The sequence below is a fragment of the Plectropomus leopardus genome, chromosome 19, assembly GCF_008729295.1.
Source record: "Plectropomus leopardus isolate mb chromosome 19, YSFRI_Pleo_2.0, whole genome shotgun sequence".
Lineage (NCBI taxonomy): Eukaryota > Metazoa > Chordata > Actinopteri > Perciformes > Serranidae > Plectropomus > Plectropomus leopardus.
In genome coordinates, this window is record NC_056481.1 from 24,002,210 (window position 1) to 24,019,049 (window position 16,840).

The following is a 16,840-nucleotide window of genomic DNA, read 5'->3' on the forward strand; positions in this document are numbered from 1 at the left end:
GATTTTAGCCATACTATAGCCTTGCCTTTTCGTTCATTTTTTCAACATGCATTATTTTGCTGTTTTTGGCTGTTTTTGCATGTTCTTTGCTATGGCGTGATTTGGCAGGCTATTTTATGCTGTTTTGAGGTGTTTTCAGCTGTTTTTGGGACGTGTCATATTTTGAGATTTTTGCCATACTATAGCCTTGCGTTTTTGGTCATTTTTTCAACATGCATTATTTTGCTGTTTTTGCCCGTTTTTGCAGCATTGTTTGCTATGGCGTGATTTGGCAGGCTATTTTATGCTGTTTTGAGGTGTTTTCAGCTGATTTTGGGACGTGTCATATTTTGAGATTTTTGCCATACTATAGCCTTGCGTTTTCGGCCATTTTGTCAACATGCATTATTTTGCTGTTTTTGGCTGTTTTTACCATGTTCTTTGCTATGGCGTGATTTGGCAGGCTATTTTATGCTGTTTTGAGGTGTTTTCAGCTGTTTTTGGGACGTGTCATATTTTGAGATTTTAGCCATACTATAGCCTTGCCTTTTCGGTCATGTTTTTCAACATGCATTATTTTGCTGTTTTTGCCCGTTTTTGCAGCAATCTATGCTATGGCGTGATTTGGCAGGCTATTTTATGCTGTTTTGAGGTGTTTTCAGCTGATTTTGGGACGTGTCATATTTTGAGATTTTAGCCATACTATAGCCTTGCCTTTTCGTTCATTTTTTCAACATGCATTATTTTGCTGTTTTTGGCTGTTTTTACCATGTTCTTTGCTATGGCGTGATTTGGCAGGCTATTTTATGCTGTTTTGAGGTGTTTTCAGCTGTTTTTGGGACGTGTCATATTTTGAGATTTTTGCCATACTATAGCCTTGCCTTTTCGGTCATTTTTTCAACATGCATTATTTTGCTGTTTTTGGCTGTTTTTACCATGTTCTTTGCTATGGTGTGATTTGGCAGGCTATTTTATGCTGTTTTGAGGTGTTTTCAGCTGTTTTTGGGACGTGTCATATTTTGAGATTTTTGCCATACTATAGCCTTGCCTTTTCGGTCATGTTTTCAACATGCATTATTTTGCTGTTTTGGGCCGTTTTTGCAGCATTCTATGCTATGGCGGTGATTTGGCAGGCTATTTTATGCTGTTTTGAGGTGTTTTCAGCTGATTTTGGGACGTGTCATATTTTGAGATTTTTGCCATACTATAGCCTTGCCTTTTCGTTCATTTTTTCAACATGCATTATTTTGCTGTTTTTGGCTGTTTTTACCATGTTCTTTGCTATGGTGTGATTTGGCACGCTATTTTATGCTGTTTTGAGGTATTTTCAGCTGTTTTTGGGACATGTCATATTTTGAGATTTTTGCCATACTATAGCCTTGCCTTTTCGGTCATTTTTTCAACATAAATTATTATGGTCTTTTTGGTCGTTTTTGCAACATTCTATGCTATGGCGTGTCGTCGCACACTATTTGATGCTGTTTTGAGTTTTTTTCAGCTGTTTTTGGGACATGCCATTTTTGACTTACTTTGCCATACTATAGCCTTGCCTTTTCGGTCATTTTTTCAACATGCGTTATTATGGTTTTTTTGGCCGTTTTCGTAACATTCTATGCTATGGCATGACTCGGCACACTATTTTATGCTGTTCTGGGGTGTTTACAGCTGTTTTTGGGACATGCCATTTTTGACATTTTTTGCCATACTATAGCCTTGCCTTTTCGGTCATTTTTTCAACACGCGTTATTATGGGTTTTTTGGCCGTTTTCGCAACATTGTGTGCTATGGCGTGTCTTGGCATGCTATTTTATGCTGTTTTGAAGTATTTTCAGCTTTTTTGGGACATGTCATTTTTGACTTTCTTTGCCATACTATAGCCTTGCCTTTTCGGTCATTTTTTCAACATGCATTATTTTGGTATTTTTGGTCATTTTTGCAACATTCTATGCTATGGCGTGCTGTGGAGTTAGATGGACCAGATGGTGCATCAAAGAAGCTAAGGAGGCAGAAGTCCATGCAAAAATGGCAGTGATTTATTAACAAAAACTTGCAATACAAACAGAGGAGCAAAAGTCCCAGGAAAATCAACTGAGGCAAAACCCAGCCGAAAAAGAAAAACCACAGCCTCTTCGCAAGCTTCCTCAAACAAATCATTCTCCCCAGACCATGCCCAGGTGCCTCTGATAACCCCTCCTGGCCCTACTCCAATTGGACTCCTCCACTGCATAAGAGTAGGGTAAACCAGAAGAGGAAAATAACACTTAAAACTTATCCTAAAGGCCAACATTAATATCTAACTAAAATATAAACAGGTGTCACTGGACCCAGTCACTATGACCCTGGTGAACAAAGAGCAAAACAGTGTTATTATCAATAAACCAGGTGACAACAAAACACAAACACTCACACAGACAGAGATTTCCTGCTTTTATAGACAGGTAGGTTACGAGAAACAGTCTATTTCTCATGACAGTTTTGAGGCCATATTAAGGGGGGAATAAGAGTTTCAAAAAGTCAGAATTTTATGAAAATAAAGTCACAATCTTACGAGAAAAGGGACATGATATTACAGAAATAAACATATGATATATGATTTGATGAGCATTTACTTCCTCCTACTCCTTTTCGGACATGAAATACTTATGTCTGGTGGGCATTCTGATATTGTTTTTTTTTCTTGTTTATATTTGTTTTTGTTGCCTTTTTTATTTTATTTATTATATTTAATTTCTGGCATTTTGTTGCCAGAAATTTGTGTTCGAAATAAAGATCTCACTAATATTGTGGTTTTATTCTTGTAAAATTATGACTTTATCTAACATGTTTTTTCTTTAACATGGCTGTAATCCTCCATCGTAATTTCTACCCTCTGTAGCAACGCTTTCTGCTTATTGCAGTATGGTTTGAAAACTTCTGTCAGTTGTTTAAAAATTGCTTTGACAGTCAAAGCAACTAGCAGGAACTCAGGGAATAATAGAAATAAACATAAAAATGCATGCCAAACAGAGAAAGGTCTAGAACAGTCAAACAAAAAGGCCAGAACAAGATGCGTACCCAAAAGGTCGACGAGCATAAAGTAAATAAAAGGAATAAAAATAAATTTAACAGGTAGATCACAAAAAAAGGCAGGTAAAGCACATCAAAAAGTTTTAGAAAATATAAGAACAAATGCAATAAAAGACCATAAAAATGATATAAGTTATATAACAAGACGACATCAGTGGGGATAAAACAAAGATAAGATGGTGAAAAGATGAATAATAGATAGATGAAGAAGTAAATGAATTAAAACGTGAGAAGGACAGGACGTAGGAAGGACGAGGTACAGATAAATAAAGTAAGAGCAACTCAACAAATAGAGAAAGAGATCAATAATGAAAAAATAATTAAATAAAGGTGACATCACATTAAATCACGTCTGTAAAAGTGAATTTTAGGAAGTCGGGCAGGTTTATATCTGATATTAACATACATCTCAGGTGATCTGATCACAAGTGGACAATGCTAAATACATGCGTAGATGACAGCCAAGACACACTGTGATCTGATAGTCACATTTCATTTGGAGTGTAAACATTAATGCATCTTTGATGCCACCACGACAAGGACACCGTCACTGTTTTGGCGCCGACGCGCTAACGTTCTATAACTTGCCAGTTTTGCGACAAGTTGGACAAGATGTTGTGTGACCGTCTGTCGTTTTGCACTGTGGAGAGAGACGTGATGAATTCTGCTGATATCTCCAGCTGTGCCGACACAACTGCTAACATGATTAGCGAGTATGCTAGTGAGCAGCTAGCGAGAGTGTGGACATAATAACTGTTAGCGGGGCCTTTTGACCTCCTAGCTTCAGTTACATAGGAAGTACCAAAATCTGGTCATAAGTACTCAGCTGGAGACACATGATGAAGGGCGATGCATCTTGACTGCCTAATTTAAATCACCGAAATGTATGTTAATAGCAGATGTGAACAGCCTCTCTGTCTAATATTAGATATGAAAGTGGAACAGCCAGGCTGTAAATTCTCAAACATTAACAGTCTCATTAATTTGTCTAAAGTTTAGACTCATTAGAGTGTTTTTTGCTGCAAATTAGTTTTATGCATTGCACGACCTTTTCACATTTAAGTTGTTGTGTAACTTCTTAATTAGCTACTATTTCTAGACTCTTAAGATGATATAATTGTGCAATTAAAACTTGTCTTAATTTTTTTTCCAAAACATAAGAAGAAGGCAAAGAGCAACACAAGAAGAAATGACCCCAACATTTGTGAGAAATTAGAAATTTATATTTTTCCTAACTAGATAAATTAGTTTTTTTGAAAAAAAAAAGATAAAAATGAGAAAAAAAAACTAAAAATTATCAAGGAAGTAGAAAATGGTAACGAAAATTACCTGAAAATTATTTTAAATTTTTTTTAAAGAAAAACAAAGAAAAGGAAAAAAGAAAACAAAAGGAAATGACTTAAAAAGTATAACAGTTCTGTGACATAATTTTAAATATGTAATTATGATAAGCTATAAATATAGTTTTCCCTATTTTTTCCATTTTTCCCCCAAGACATTGTTCCTTTTGGGTTGTTAAAATAACCTTGTAGGTCTACTAATTTGCGGGAGATTTCTTACCAAGTTGCCTTTTTTTTTGGCATGTTTTCCAATTTGCTAATGGTTCAAAGGTTAAAATATTCCTGAAATGTGTCTGAGAGCAGCACAAGAAAAGTGATGTTGCTCCAGGTTTCAAAGGGTTAATCTGAACACAGTTTCATCCTGCAGCTCTGTGTGGGTGTGTAATACATTCTGAATGAACCGATGCTTTCAAATAACAAATACAGACGTACTTCACTTTCAAACTTTGCACCCGCAGTTGTTAGTGTGACTCATACATGTGCGCCCATTAGGCAGCTGGTCAGTGCGGCACGGCGTCTCTGCCGTGGTGACGGTGCATCTGCAGGCCACTGGTCTGGATCCCTGCTTCATTTGCATAAGAGAGAAGTGCATGATGGTCCTGAGATTGTTGCTGTGACGACGCGGAGGAGACATATGGCTCTTTGAGAGAATCCTCAGGGTGTCAGCATAGGTGGAAGCTCTCGCTGTGTGTATGTGTGTGTGTTGGAAAACGAGAGCGGGAGAAATGTTTTCGTTCTTTTTATGTAGCCGAGCTTCCTGACGCACATTAGAAATGTTTGTGTGTGTATGTCAACATAACCACCACCACCACCTATTAAGGATGCTTCACTCTGAAAAAAATCTCAAACAATAGCAGAGGAAGGCTGTAGAAAATGAAAAGTCTGTGAACAAAAACAGAGTCAGGGTGATTTGTGTGGGAGGGAAAGTTGCCCACACTTCATTTGTGAAAGATTTTTTTTTTTAAATGACTGAGGCGCTGTTTGTTGCATTTGGACACAAAACAATGATTTTTTCCCCCATACTTCTAAAATAGCACTGTCATTGCACGCCTCATGCTATTCTGCCCTAACAAAACCCTTATCATGAAAGTGTTTTTTTCACAGTCATACAAACACATGTGTGCTGCTGTTGTTTTTCAAAGTCCTCTGAGGGCAAAAACAATGCGAGGCCTGTGTTTGTGAGCAGGAACACGTGCTGCTCTCAGACTTAGAGAGCAGCTGGCAGCGCCATCAAACATTCATGAGAGAGATGGAAAGACTGTGAAGGACAGTGTGGACCCTGGGATAGAGAAAGACAGGCAGAGACAGAGAGTGGGAGCTCACAAAGGTTAATGGGACTTATCTGCATTAACTCCGAGCTGCTGTTGTTTTTACGGGCCGTTGTTTGTGGTCGAGGTGGGTCGAGGTTGAGCTGAAATCGAGTTTCTGTCACCAATAATGCTTCTGTTCGGTCCGGTCTGCAGCACCTGCTCAATTCAATATAAGTGAGAGACACAGGCCACCTTTACGGTACTGCACAGCAGCTGGCAGCAGGAACAAACATCTGTTGATGTGGAAATCATACCCCAGAATCCTAAGAGCACTTTAACTTTGCTCTTTGCATTGTAAAATCTGACACCTTGATCCTACTCAAAATAATCTTGGAAACCAATTGCCTTGAAAAGGAAAAGTAAATTTAACGTCTAATCTTAATTTATGCTTACTTTACATCAAATTGTTAAGTTGACTCACAGATAAACTATATTTACTTAGCTTTGTGAAGTTGTCACAACTTAAAAATAACAAGTGAAATTACCTTGTTCTTTCTAAGTCTTAGCAACTTTAGTAAACCAAGTTAGTCTGACTTAACTCGATCATGAACAAAAGGATTCTGTCAATGACGGATGTAGTAGATCTGCAAGTTCTGTTTTTTAGCAAAAAAAAAAAACCAAATGTGAATGACTAGTTTGCAACCAGCATAATAGAGGTATGTCACACAGTAAACTTGATTTACTGAAGTTGCTAAAATATAAAAATACTCATGTCATTAAACTTGTCGTTATTCATTTGCAACAATTTGAAATGAAATGAAGTACATAAAAATAAATATTTGGTTAACAACAATTAGATATAAAGTAAACATAAATGAATACTTACACTTACGTTACATTTTTCAAGGCAATCGTTTCCTTTTTTAAGTAAAATCACCTTGTCAGAATTCACATCTGTATTCTGCTGGTTGCAAACTAGTCAGTCATATTATATAATCTTAAACAGGCTAACAAAACAGAACTTTTAATGGATTCATCATTGGCAAAATCCTCCTTGTGATGATCAAATAAGTCAGACTAACCTGATTTACTGAAGTTACTAATACTTAGAAAGAACATGATAATTTACTTGTCATTTTTAAGTTGCACCAACTTCACAAAACTGCAAAAATATAGTTACATTTTGAGTCAACTTAACAATTAGATATGAAGTAAGCATAAATTAGGATAAGTAGTAATATTTACTTTCTTTTTCAAGGCAGTTGGTTTTCAAGATTATTTCAACTAAGACCAACTTGTCAGATTTTACAGTGCATGTAGCACAGTAAACTTGGTTTCCTGAAATTGCTAAAACTTATAAAGACTGATTCAGTTAAACTTAAATTATGACTTCACAAAATTAAGCTGTATAACTATCGATTTTTAGTGAATTTAACAATTAGATATAAAGTTAACATAAATTAAGAGTAAGTTGTGTTTACTTACATTATTAAAGGCAATTGGTTTCCTAGACTTTTTAAAGTTAGATCAACTTGTCAGAATTTACAGTGTGTGTTTGTTGAGTTAGAGAGTATTGTGTGGTGGCAGTTTCGACTGAGACTAGACATATGTGTTAAAAAAACATTAAAATGTTGCAGCTCCCATCACATCCACTCAGATTTAGTTCCACTTTGAGGGCGGACAGGCGAACTCATTGACTTGGAGGAATTGTAGCACACTGACTCAACTTTACATCAGCTGAAAAGGCCAACTGTGAATTCCTCTGAAAGAATGTGATTGACACTGGAAAGGAAAATAAAACCTTCGCTCTCCCTGTGATCGTCTCTCCGATTGCCAGGGTCTTATAAATTATTTTGATAGTTTGATCAAGGTTAGACATAACAAGCAGAGATGAACCTGCACTGGCAAAGAAAACTGGCAGTGTTTTTTTCTTTTTGAGAGCAGGAATAAGAAAAGATGGTTTTGAGGCTTTTGGTTTTTCTTTGTCGCAGTGTTGCAATGACATGAATTCTGCGACAAAAACACCCCATGCTGTGAGAATAAACGAGATGGGTCCCTTCTTTGCAACCACAATAGTATAGTAGTAGAGAAGTTATTTACTTCGGTTGTTTGTTTGACTTCTTTTGGCTTGGGATGTCTAGGTAAAAGTACTATAAAATTGGTAGGAAAAAATATGCTATACAGGAAATAATGTGTTACTTCTATGCGAATATACCTTTATCATTGGTCTTCCTTAAAGGAGCTATATATGACATTCAGAGCATCAATAGAGCAGCAAACAACAATCTGCGATGATATAGCTGACACTTCCTCTGTGTTTAAATCTGAGCTTCTCTTGTTTTTTGGGTTTTTTTTTTGTTGTTGTAGTGGACAGTCTGGCCGTATGTGTATTTTAGTGCAATTCCTCCGCAAGGTTAACATTGTTAGCTGTGTCAGCACTGGTGTCAGCAAAAGTGCTACCACCATAAATAGTGGCAGCACATTTAGCTGCTAACAAAAGGTTTCCTACACATTCATTTATTTGTGGTGGGCCGCCACAATTCAAACAGCCACTGCCACAAATAGATTTTTTGGAGCTGGACTGTTCATTTGGAGCGATATTGGAATAAATTGACTGTTCAGTTGTTTATAGCTCACTTGGGGCAGAGGTGACGCAGCAGAACGTCAGGCACATTGAAAGTGAAATTTAAATGTTCATTCTGCCGGGTCTCAAAGTTTGCATTCACTTATCAAAAGCTGCTTCTCTTATCCATTGATGTGATCTGATCAGCTGCGAACTGTTCAACAGACCAATTACCTGCCCTGGGAGTGACAAACTAAGAGGAGGATAAAAAGAAGCCATGGAGAATTCCGCCTGCTGTGCTGCGTTCACAGATCTGCAAAAAACTCTGATTTTAAAGGGAGAAAACAGAATAATACAAAAGGGAAACAGAAGGAATTTAAAACATGTCAAACACATGCAAGGGAAACTACGCCCATTTTAAAAATTCATACATGTTATTCCTTTGCTCTAAGGACAAATCGAAAATATTACTTTACATTGGCAAATCTCTTCCAAATCAAAAGAAAGAGTACTAAAACTCTAATCTGTGATATCATAGGGGTAAGTCTGGAGCTGACAAGTATATGGTTACATATACTAAATACATATACTACATATACATATACTAAATCTGACTCCCATTTATTGTCTATGAAGCAGCACCAAACTGTATACACTATGACATTACAAGTTGGAGACTTCTTTCTCTGATTTTTGGCTTTAAGGGAGAGTAACTGATGTTCACAAATACTGATTGAACTTTCCTAAGCCATGGAATTCATATACTGCAATTCTTAATTTAGGTGCTGTTCTCCTTTAAGATTAGGATAATTAATGCTAAACCTTTGTATCTAATGTTAGTCTGATTAGCTGATTAGCTTGTTGCTAACAAGTAACAGTTGCTAAACAGTAACTTTCTCATGGAATAACCAAGCTAAAGTAAATAATTTATATAACATAATCTTAATGTAACATTTTTTAAGAAACTGATTTCATCACATTTTGACTAATCTTACCCAGTTTAGCTTTGCATCTACATTTAGCTAATATGCACAGTAGTTCTGTCACTCCTCACAATAACGCTTTTGAATCACTATTGGGATTAACCATGTAGCTGACAAACAGCATTAGTGTCACTTAACCCATTGGAATTTGGGCAAATTGGCTTGATTTCTCTCAAAAACATGGGAAAATGACAATAAGCAACACAAGCAGAAATGACCCCAAAATTAGCAAGAAATTATTAAAAAGTACGAGAAGATTACCAGAAAATTATTTTTAAAAAATGTTTAAAATAAAGGAAATGACTTGGAAAACTGCTTAAAAATGGTAACAATTCTAATTATGTAATTATGATAATTAGCTATAAATGTAGTTTTTAACTAGCTTTTTACTTTATCCCCTAGACATTTTCCCTAGCTTTTTAAAAGTAACTTGCAGTTTGTGGAACAAAGCCGCTCATTGCCTTTTTCCCATTTTTTTAAAGAATCCAAACCAATTTGCTTTGGTTCAAAGGTTCACATACTTGTCAAAGACATCTAAAAGCAGCACAAAGTAAAGTGATGTCGCTCCAGGTTTTAAGGGGTTAATGTCCTGTTCAGCACCATAACTTTGGTGTGGGAAAAAAAATGCTGCAAGTGTAATGAAAACCTGTGAAACTCTGTGAGAAAGGCGACAAATCTCCAAACATCCCACTCAATTTTAAGGGAAGGATGATTTACCCCTAATTGATTAAGTCTCAAGTGCTGTATTTGAGGTTTTTTGACATTTTTCATTAGCAAAAATCAGTTTTACTGTCACCTATTTTCTGACAGCTCTTTTAGAGTTTGGATAACATATTAATATTCAGGATGTGTATTTCGACTGAGATGAAACCCTCAGAGCAGGTGCAGTATTTCACACTGCTCTGCACTGTATTTCTCTGTCACCTGCTGATTCTCCTCACATGTGTGCTTCTTTTGTTTGAATCTTGCCGATGACACGAGAGGTCACTAGCTGACTATAGAGTCACACTATTTTGGCTGCGGTGCGCTGGCAAGACTTTGATTTAGAGTGCCTTGAAATAAAACCTGTGCCCTTGGATCCACAGGCCTAGAGAGGGGGGGATTGAGGTCAGCTCGCGTTTGTGTGTGTGCTTGTTCACAGCAGAGAGAAGAACATCTTAGAAAGTTAGGGCGATTAGCGGAGTTAGTGTCCGTGCTAATACTGGCCCATATCTGCCATTGATCCTAATCAGCCCATATGTTCCCAGAAAGGGAAGTGCCAAAGCACTTACGTACACTGACCAGGTTAAAGCTGTGTGTATTTACAGTAATGGACCGCTATTTACAGTGTAGATGCTATTTTATCTGTCCAGCCATGTACGGCACAGTACAGTAATAGGCCTAACACTAATACTGGCCCACGTTTGGCCAGGCGTACCACAGCATATGTACTGTACTTTCTCCAACAGGTATCCGCGCTGCTGGCTCGGTGACAAGAGCGTCTCTAATGGAGGTGTTCAGAGGTGATGATGATGACAAATGTTCTTACAAATCAGCTGTGACTGGGAACAGGGTGTAGCACGGCCTGTGTTATTACAAAAATAAAGTGTGTGTGCTTGTGTTTGTGTGTACGAGCCTTGCTTGCATATTAGTCCAGATGGTCAAGAAAGGCCTAGTTGAGCCCTATCTGTTCTAGCTGGCTGTGAAGCTGAAAGGTTCTCTCTCTGCCTCCATCTGCTCCTGCTCGCTGGAGTCTCCAGCCCGCTGCAGTAGCGGAGCAGTTATTAGCCGGCTGGGTCTCAGGGACGACAGTAATTAAGAGATGAGATGGACTTGCGCTGTCCTCAAGGAGTCTGCAGACTGCTGCAGCATCCCGACTCCAACCACCCCCCACTCCCCGGCGTCAGGGACCCGTCTCGCCTCCAACAACCATTCTGTTTATATAGCAGGTCAGAGAAAACAGGGCAAAACAGACAGACTGTTTCTGTTACACTACAGTGTCCTCACCCTCCTTCAGTGTCAGCCACAGTTCATGTGGTTCTTATCCAGGCCATCATCTCTTTATTTAACTTTTAATCATGTGTAAGTGAATACGTTAACATAAACATTAATATTCCAGCCTGTTCTCATTCTTAAGTCATCAAATACCTCTACTTTGTCATGATTTTTGTGAAAGATAACAACGCCTAAAACCGCCTTCCAAGACCGTATAAAATGCCACCGGGATTCATAAGCTGATGATGGTTCAGGCTGAAACGGTGCCGGTAACGACGTAATATAAGGAGCTGGAAGGTCCCTATGGGGCGCTGATAGTGGTGTTAGGCCCAGAAACTAGGAATGCACAATAATCAGTACGTCCTTGGTATGAGCAGATATTGGATATATATACTGAACCTTTTCAGTGGCCCAGCCATGTCTGTTGGCGAGTCTGCCTGTCTGAGCCAATCGTGAGCAGCGCTTCTGATTGTGAGCACACCGGCTCATAAAAACTACCGAAAATCACAGTAACCATCTTTTGGAAAAAAACATTTTTAATGTGAACTTTGATCTTTTAGTTTGGTCTCGTAACATGGAGGTGGCAGGCTTTATGACCCATACTGCATCAGCCACCAGGGGGCAAACAAAATGTTTTGGCTTCTCTCTTGAGAAGCTGTCATAGGGTACCCGCAGAATCTATCCTAAAACTCAGGGTCCAGATCCCAGATCCTATATGAGGACAAAATATGCACTTCCTCAAGCTGCACAAGAGGGTGGCACCTTAATTGACTGTACTACTTGGGATAGACCAGTATATATTTTTAATGTCAATAAATAATGTCTACTTCATCCAAGCTGCATAGCACAGGGGGACAGAAATTTGGTTGATCTGACTATACAAGATAGTCAGATCTGTGAAGTTAGTTAATGTCCGGAAATATGGATTTCATCCGTGTGTCTGTGGCGGGTTTCACATTTAAAATTTGTGGATTTTGTCCTTGATCCAAATCAGCAGTGTCCCTGGGTCCTGAATCCTGGTTTGGATCCCCTTGTCATGCAGCTGTTGTCGTAGAGGCCAGAATTCACCCCAAAGTCTTTTTTGAAAAGTTGACATGTCTGTGGTGATTCTAATCATTTGATCCTGATACATCAGATCTCAGGAATCCGTTGCTTTCAGAATATCCGATTTGTTTTGGAAGTGAGGAAGTTTAAATATTACTACTTGGCACCTGTTGGTACGGGTCTGAGGACTTTTTCTGTGAGCGATTTTAATATGTTGCTCTTAGACTGAAATTTATAGGAGTTCAGTGAGAGTTGTGGTAAGAGAGGACACCATGCTGCAACTACTTTCACCCTCCTACGGTAAACTCGACAAACTCAGATTGTGTTGTCTTGATTTGATGTCCCAATGGTTGAATTCGGTGAATGTGCACTTCTTGTTTGTCAAACGAGGATGCGTGCACATGCAGTTTGGCCTCACTTTCCTTCAGTCTTTTTCCAATTGACTCCACAGACTGTGTCAGGCCATCCAGCTTGGATGATAAAGCGTCTGTTTTGTCTATTTTCTTTGTAAGCGCTTGGTTTGATTCCACCAGCATGTTCCATGTTTGCTGTAACTTTTCCATTTCTGAATTGGAGCGGGTGGACGTGTTGACTGCAGGTGCTTCCTGTGTCCTGAATTATCTGGCTTTGTTTGTTAAACATCCATACTTTATTTTGGGATAATTCTTGCCAAGGATGATGCTAGAGGAAGGAAAAAAAACATTTTAAAAAACTCAATGAAGTTTAGTGCATACCTCATGTGTTAGTTCATTCTCTGAGTTAAAGGATAAAAATTCTCCCCCTCGAGCCCCGCCGCATGTCTGTACTCACTGCCATCCACCATCTCAACCACCGCAATCTCCTCAACCATTCTTCTTAATACATCAAGTCCAGTGATCTCATACAATATCCCGGCATAGCTCCATCTACCATCACCCCGAGTAGCCAGAGTGAGGATGTGCAAAACCCTTAAGGTGAGCCCATGTAACTTTTTTGCTACTTTCAAAAGTAGCAATAACATTATGCTAATAAATGCTCAAATCGAATGTACTTGCTAGAGCTTGAAATGTGTAAATCTTTGGGTCATTGTACCTCACTGTACATCAGGAATAAATTATAGTACACAATTCTAAAATCTCTATTTTTTGCCCTTCACTAACAGCTTGTTGGCAACTTCTACAATCCATCCCATCTAACTTTTGTGCAAAATACCACCAGTCTTGATTTCAGCTATTAAACCTGGAGAAACTTTGCTATTCTTTCATACACCCTTCACAAATGTTTAAATTTTTGAAACCCGAGGAAATTTGTGATGAGCAGCTAGGAAAGAAATGATCCAAACACTTCAAGAAAGTAGTAAATTTAGAAAGTTATTATTTTTTAAAAGTAGGGGAAAATATCTAGGGGAAAAAGGGAACCTGTATTAATATTTATCATAATTACATATTTTTATATTTTTTATATAGAATAATTATAATATTTTAAAGAACTTTTTCTAAGACTTGTTTGCCTTATTTGTGTTTTTATAACTGTCTTTTTATTTTTTTTGTTTGTTTTGTTTTTACAAAATTTCAGGTAACTTTCTTGTGCTTTTGTGCTCCTTCCCATTTATTCTCAGGTTTCAAAGGGTTAAAATTTTATCAATCTTTTCTTTTTCTATTGATGTAACTTTCTTGACCTGAAAATGACACTTCCATCAACAGCCTCTAGGTTAGGCTCTTCTGCCAACCTCACTTTCTCATTCTCATGTTTTCCTCTCTCTCCAAGTGTGTATTTGTGTGTGTGTGGAGGTTACATGCCACTTAGCACGGCAGCCTAGTGATGCTCTGAGCCTCTTACACAAGTCCATTAGCGAGCTGGTGCCCACACACACGCACGCACGCTCGCACACACACACACACACACACACACACACACACACACACACACACACACACACACACACACACACACACAGATTAGGTGTCGTCACACCAAAAGGCAACCATCATGGCCAGCTGCTGGAATGTGGACAGGGTTTCCTCATATGAGGCGGTTTAAATTAGGAAAGGAAATGAGAAGGGAAGTCAGGTGGGGCTGCCGCTGAAAGGTCAAAGATACGAGAGAAGCCCTCATTAATAGACAGCCTCCCACACATACACTTACACATAGCAGCACTGTGGATCATAGACAAGCATGTGATCCTCCCATGAGCTGACCTGTGGAGAGGTCAAATCAAAAAAGGGGTGACACATACGTGCAGAAGGTCATGCTTTCAAGTCTTATCTTTGGTTCTGTAATCATGGGCTCCAGTGATCTCTCCAGGTTAATAAACTTAGCGGAGAATAGCCCCTGTCGGAGCTGATAGGGGATTGATTGCAGCATTTGTCCTGCAGCTCTTTACAATGCTTGATATCTGCTTGTGCATTCAGCACCAGTTCCTCTTTCTCCACTCGCCGTCTTTGACCAAGGTGAAACATGACTTGATGGGATTTTCTATCTGTCTGCGTTGGACTGTGACAGACATCGAGCGAGCCTGTACGTTCAGCTGACTAACATGGATGTGGATAAAGAGACGCTGGGCGCAGAGCAGGGGGAGAATACCGCAGCAGCAGGTGGGATTTAGCCTCAAACTCAGTGTCGGAAGATAAAGTAAAATCTATGCTGCACTTTCCACACCGCCATCTCTGTGATTTACTGCATTCACCTTTGGGTGCTACAGTCATTCTGTCATCAGCTGAGAACCTGCTCAAGAAATAGCTCACGTCGCCCTCTTCTCACAGAGGAGGGACTCTTCTCTACTCACTCGAGTTGCTCTCTCAAACTTAAATCTCCTTCATCTTTCTCTTTGTTCTTCCGTGATTGTTCTCATGGGGATATTTTAGGCCATTAAAGCCACGACCTTTACCCTCACTCTACTGATTCCTTGTAATGCTGATGATCTTGGAATTAAATGTTATTTAATGTTGCACTCATTTAAAAATGAAAAAATTGCCCTTTATTAAAGGACTACACACACTGGTGGCATGAAAGGACAAGAAAATGTGAAAAACTCATCTGCAAATATTTGGCACCAAAACTATTCCAACGTGGTCTCATTCCAAAGTCGTCACATGGTCAGTCAGTGACCTTCCACGTCAACATATGACATTTTAGGTATGCTTGCCCCGTCAGCCTATGACGTTCTGAGTGTGAAGTAAAGACAGATTCGTTAACCATGTAATATAAGGAGCGCAAATGTATGGGTGGGTGGGGAGGTGGATGGATCTCACAAACAACCGACTTTTGAGTGGGAGTGGAGTGTGTGTGTGTGTGTGTGTGTGTGTGTCTCTGTGTGTGTGTGTGTATTGTTTTCTATACCTTAGCATGTGTCTCTTTTGCCTAAACCTAACCATCCGTGACTTTGGTGCATAATCCCGACCATTGTGCCAGTCCACACAACAGCGTGGCCTGGCACAGGGAACTGTAGGGACTGTGCTGTCATCCCACCACATGTGCACTAGTTGACATGACAGTAACTGGTTTCATCACCCCACCATGTGCATTTGTTGACATCACCATGGAACGTCATGGAACGTCATAGGTTGATGCGCCAAGGATGACTATAATGTCATAGGTCGAAGTGGAAGGTCACTGTCCGACCGCCACCATGTGACGAGTTCGGAAAGAGACTGTGTTTTTCAATTAAAGGTTTTTATGCAAATAGATTCACAGATAGCTATGTGATTTTATGACTATTACTATGACAATTACCATGCAGGCACATGGAAGGGCAGAGAGCTTTGATCTCTCAGTCCTCAGCTTTTCACACAAACACATGGAGGGCGGAGAGATTTTCACATTACGCTTCTCACTTGGGCACAGGGAAGGGCAGAGAGGTCCAGTAAAAAGTCATACAGCCAAATGTCATGCTGCACATGGAAATAAAGTGTCTTTGACTAAAGTGTTCCTGACTGAAATCAAATGGGTAACATTGTGTCATGTGACTTTTAGGTGGATATTTTCAGGCTAATGGCTGGTCAGATTCAGCAACAACAGAAGGTTAACACGTAAAATGACGACCCCTGAAAAAAAAGAAACTTATGATTTGGGCTGATTAAATACTATATAGATAAAATAATAATTATTCATACATCTCACCATAATACTAGTATCTTAAGGTTCATAAAGTATCACTGAAACAATAAATCTTTTTGATGATCTACAGAAAATAAAACAACAAATTATTAGATTTTGTTATATCAAGCAAAAACTCCAAATATCCACTCAATTTATGCTATTTAAAATTGAATATTGAATATAAGCTACTTTAATATGTCACTTTGGGAATGGGCATTTTTCCACTATTTGTTAATAGTCTTAAGGACTAAACCACAAATCTATACATCTAAAAAAATTATATCAAGCAACTGCACCACAATTTCAGACCCTCAGGAGCTTGAGGGCTCAAGGTTCACCTTAAATTCAATACACAGATGAGTGTGATAAACAGCAGTCAATAGGGGCCCACTACTCATTTTTGCTCCAGGACCCATAACAGGTTAATCTGACATTGGTTACAGCCCTTATAGTTCCTGGGAGTCTCATGTACTGTAGGTTTGTTGATGGACATCAAGTCAAAGACACACTAACACATCTGAAGCCTCATGTTAGCTTCAGTTTGACTGCAGTATGCATTTTTAC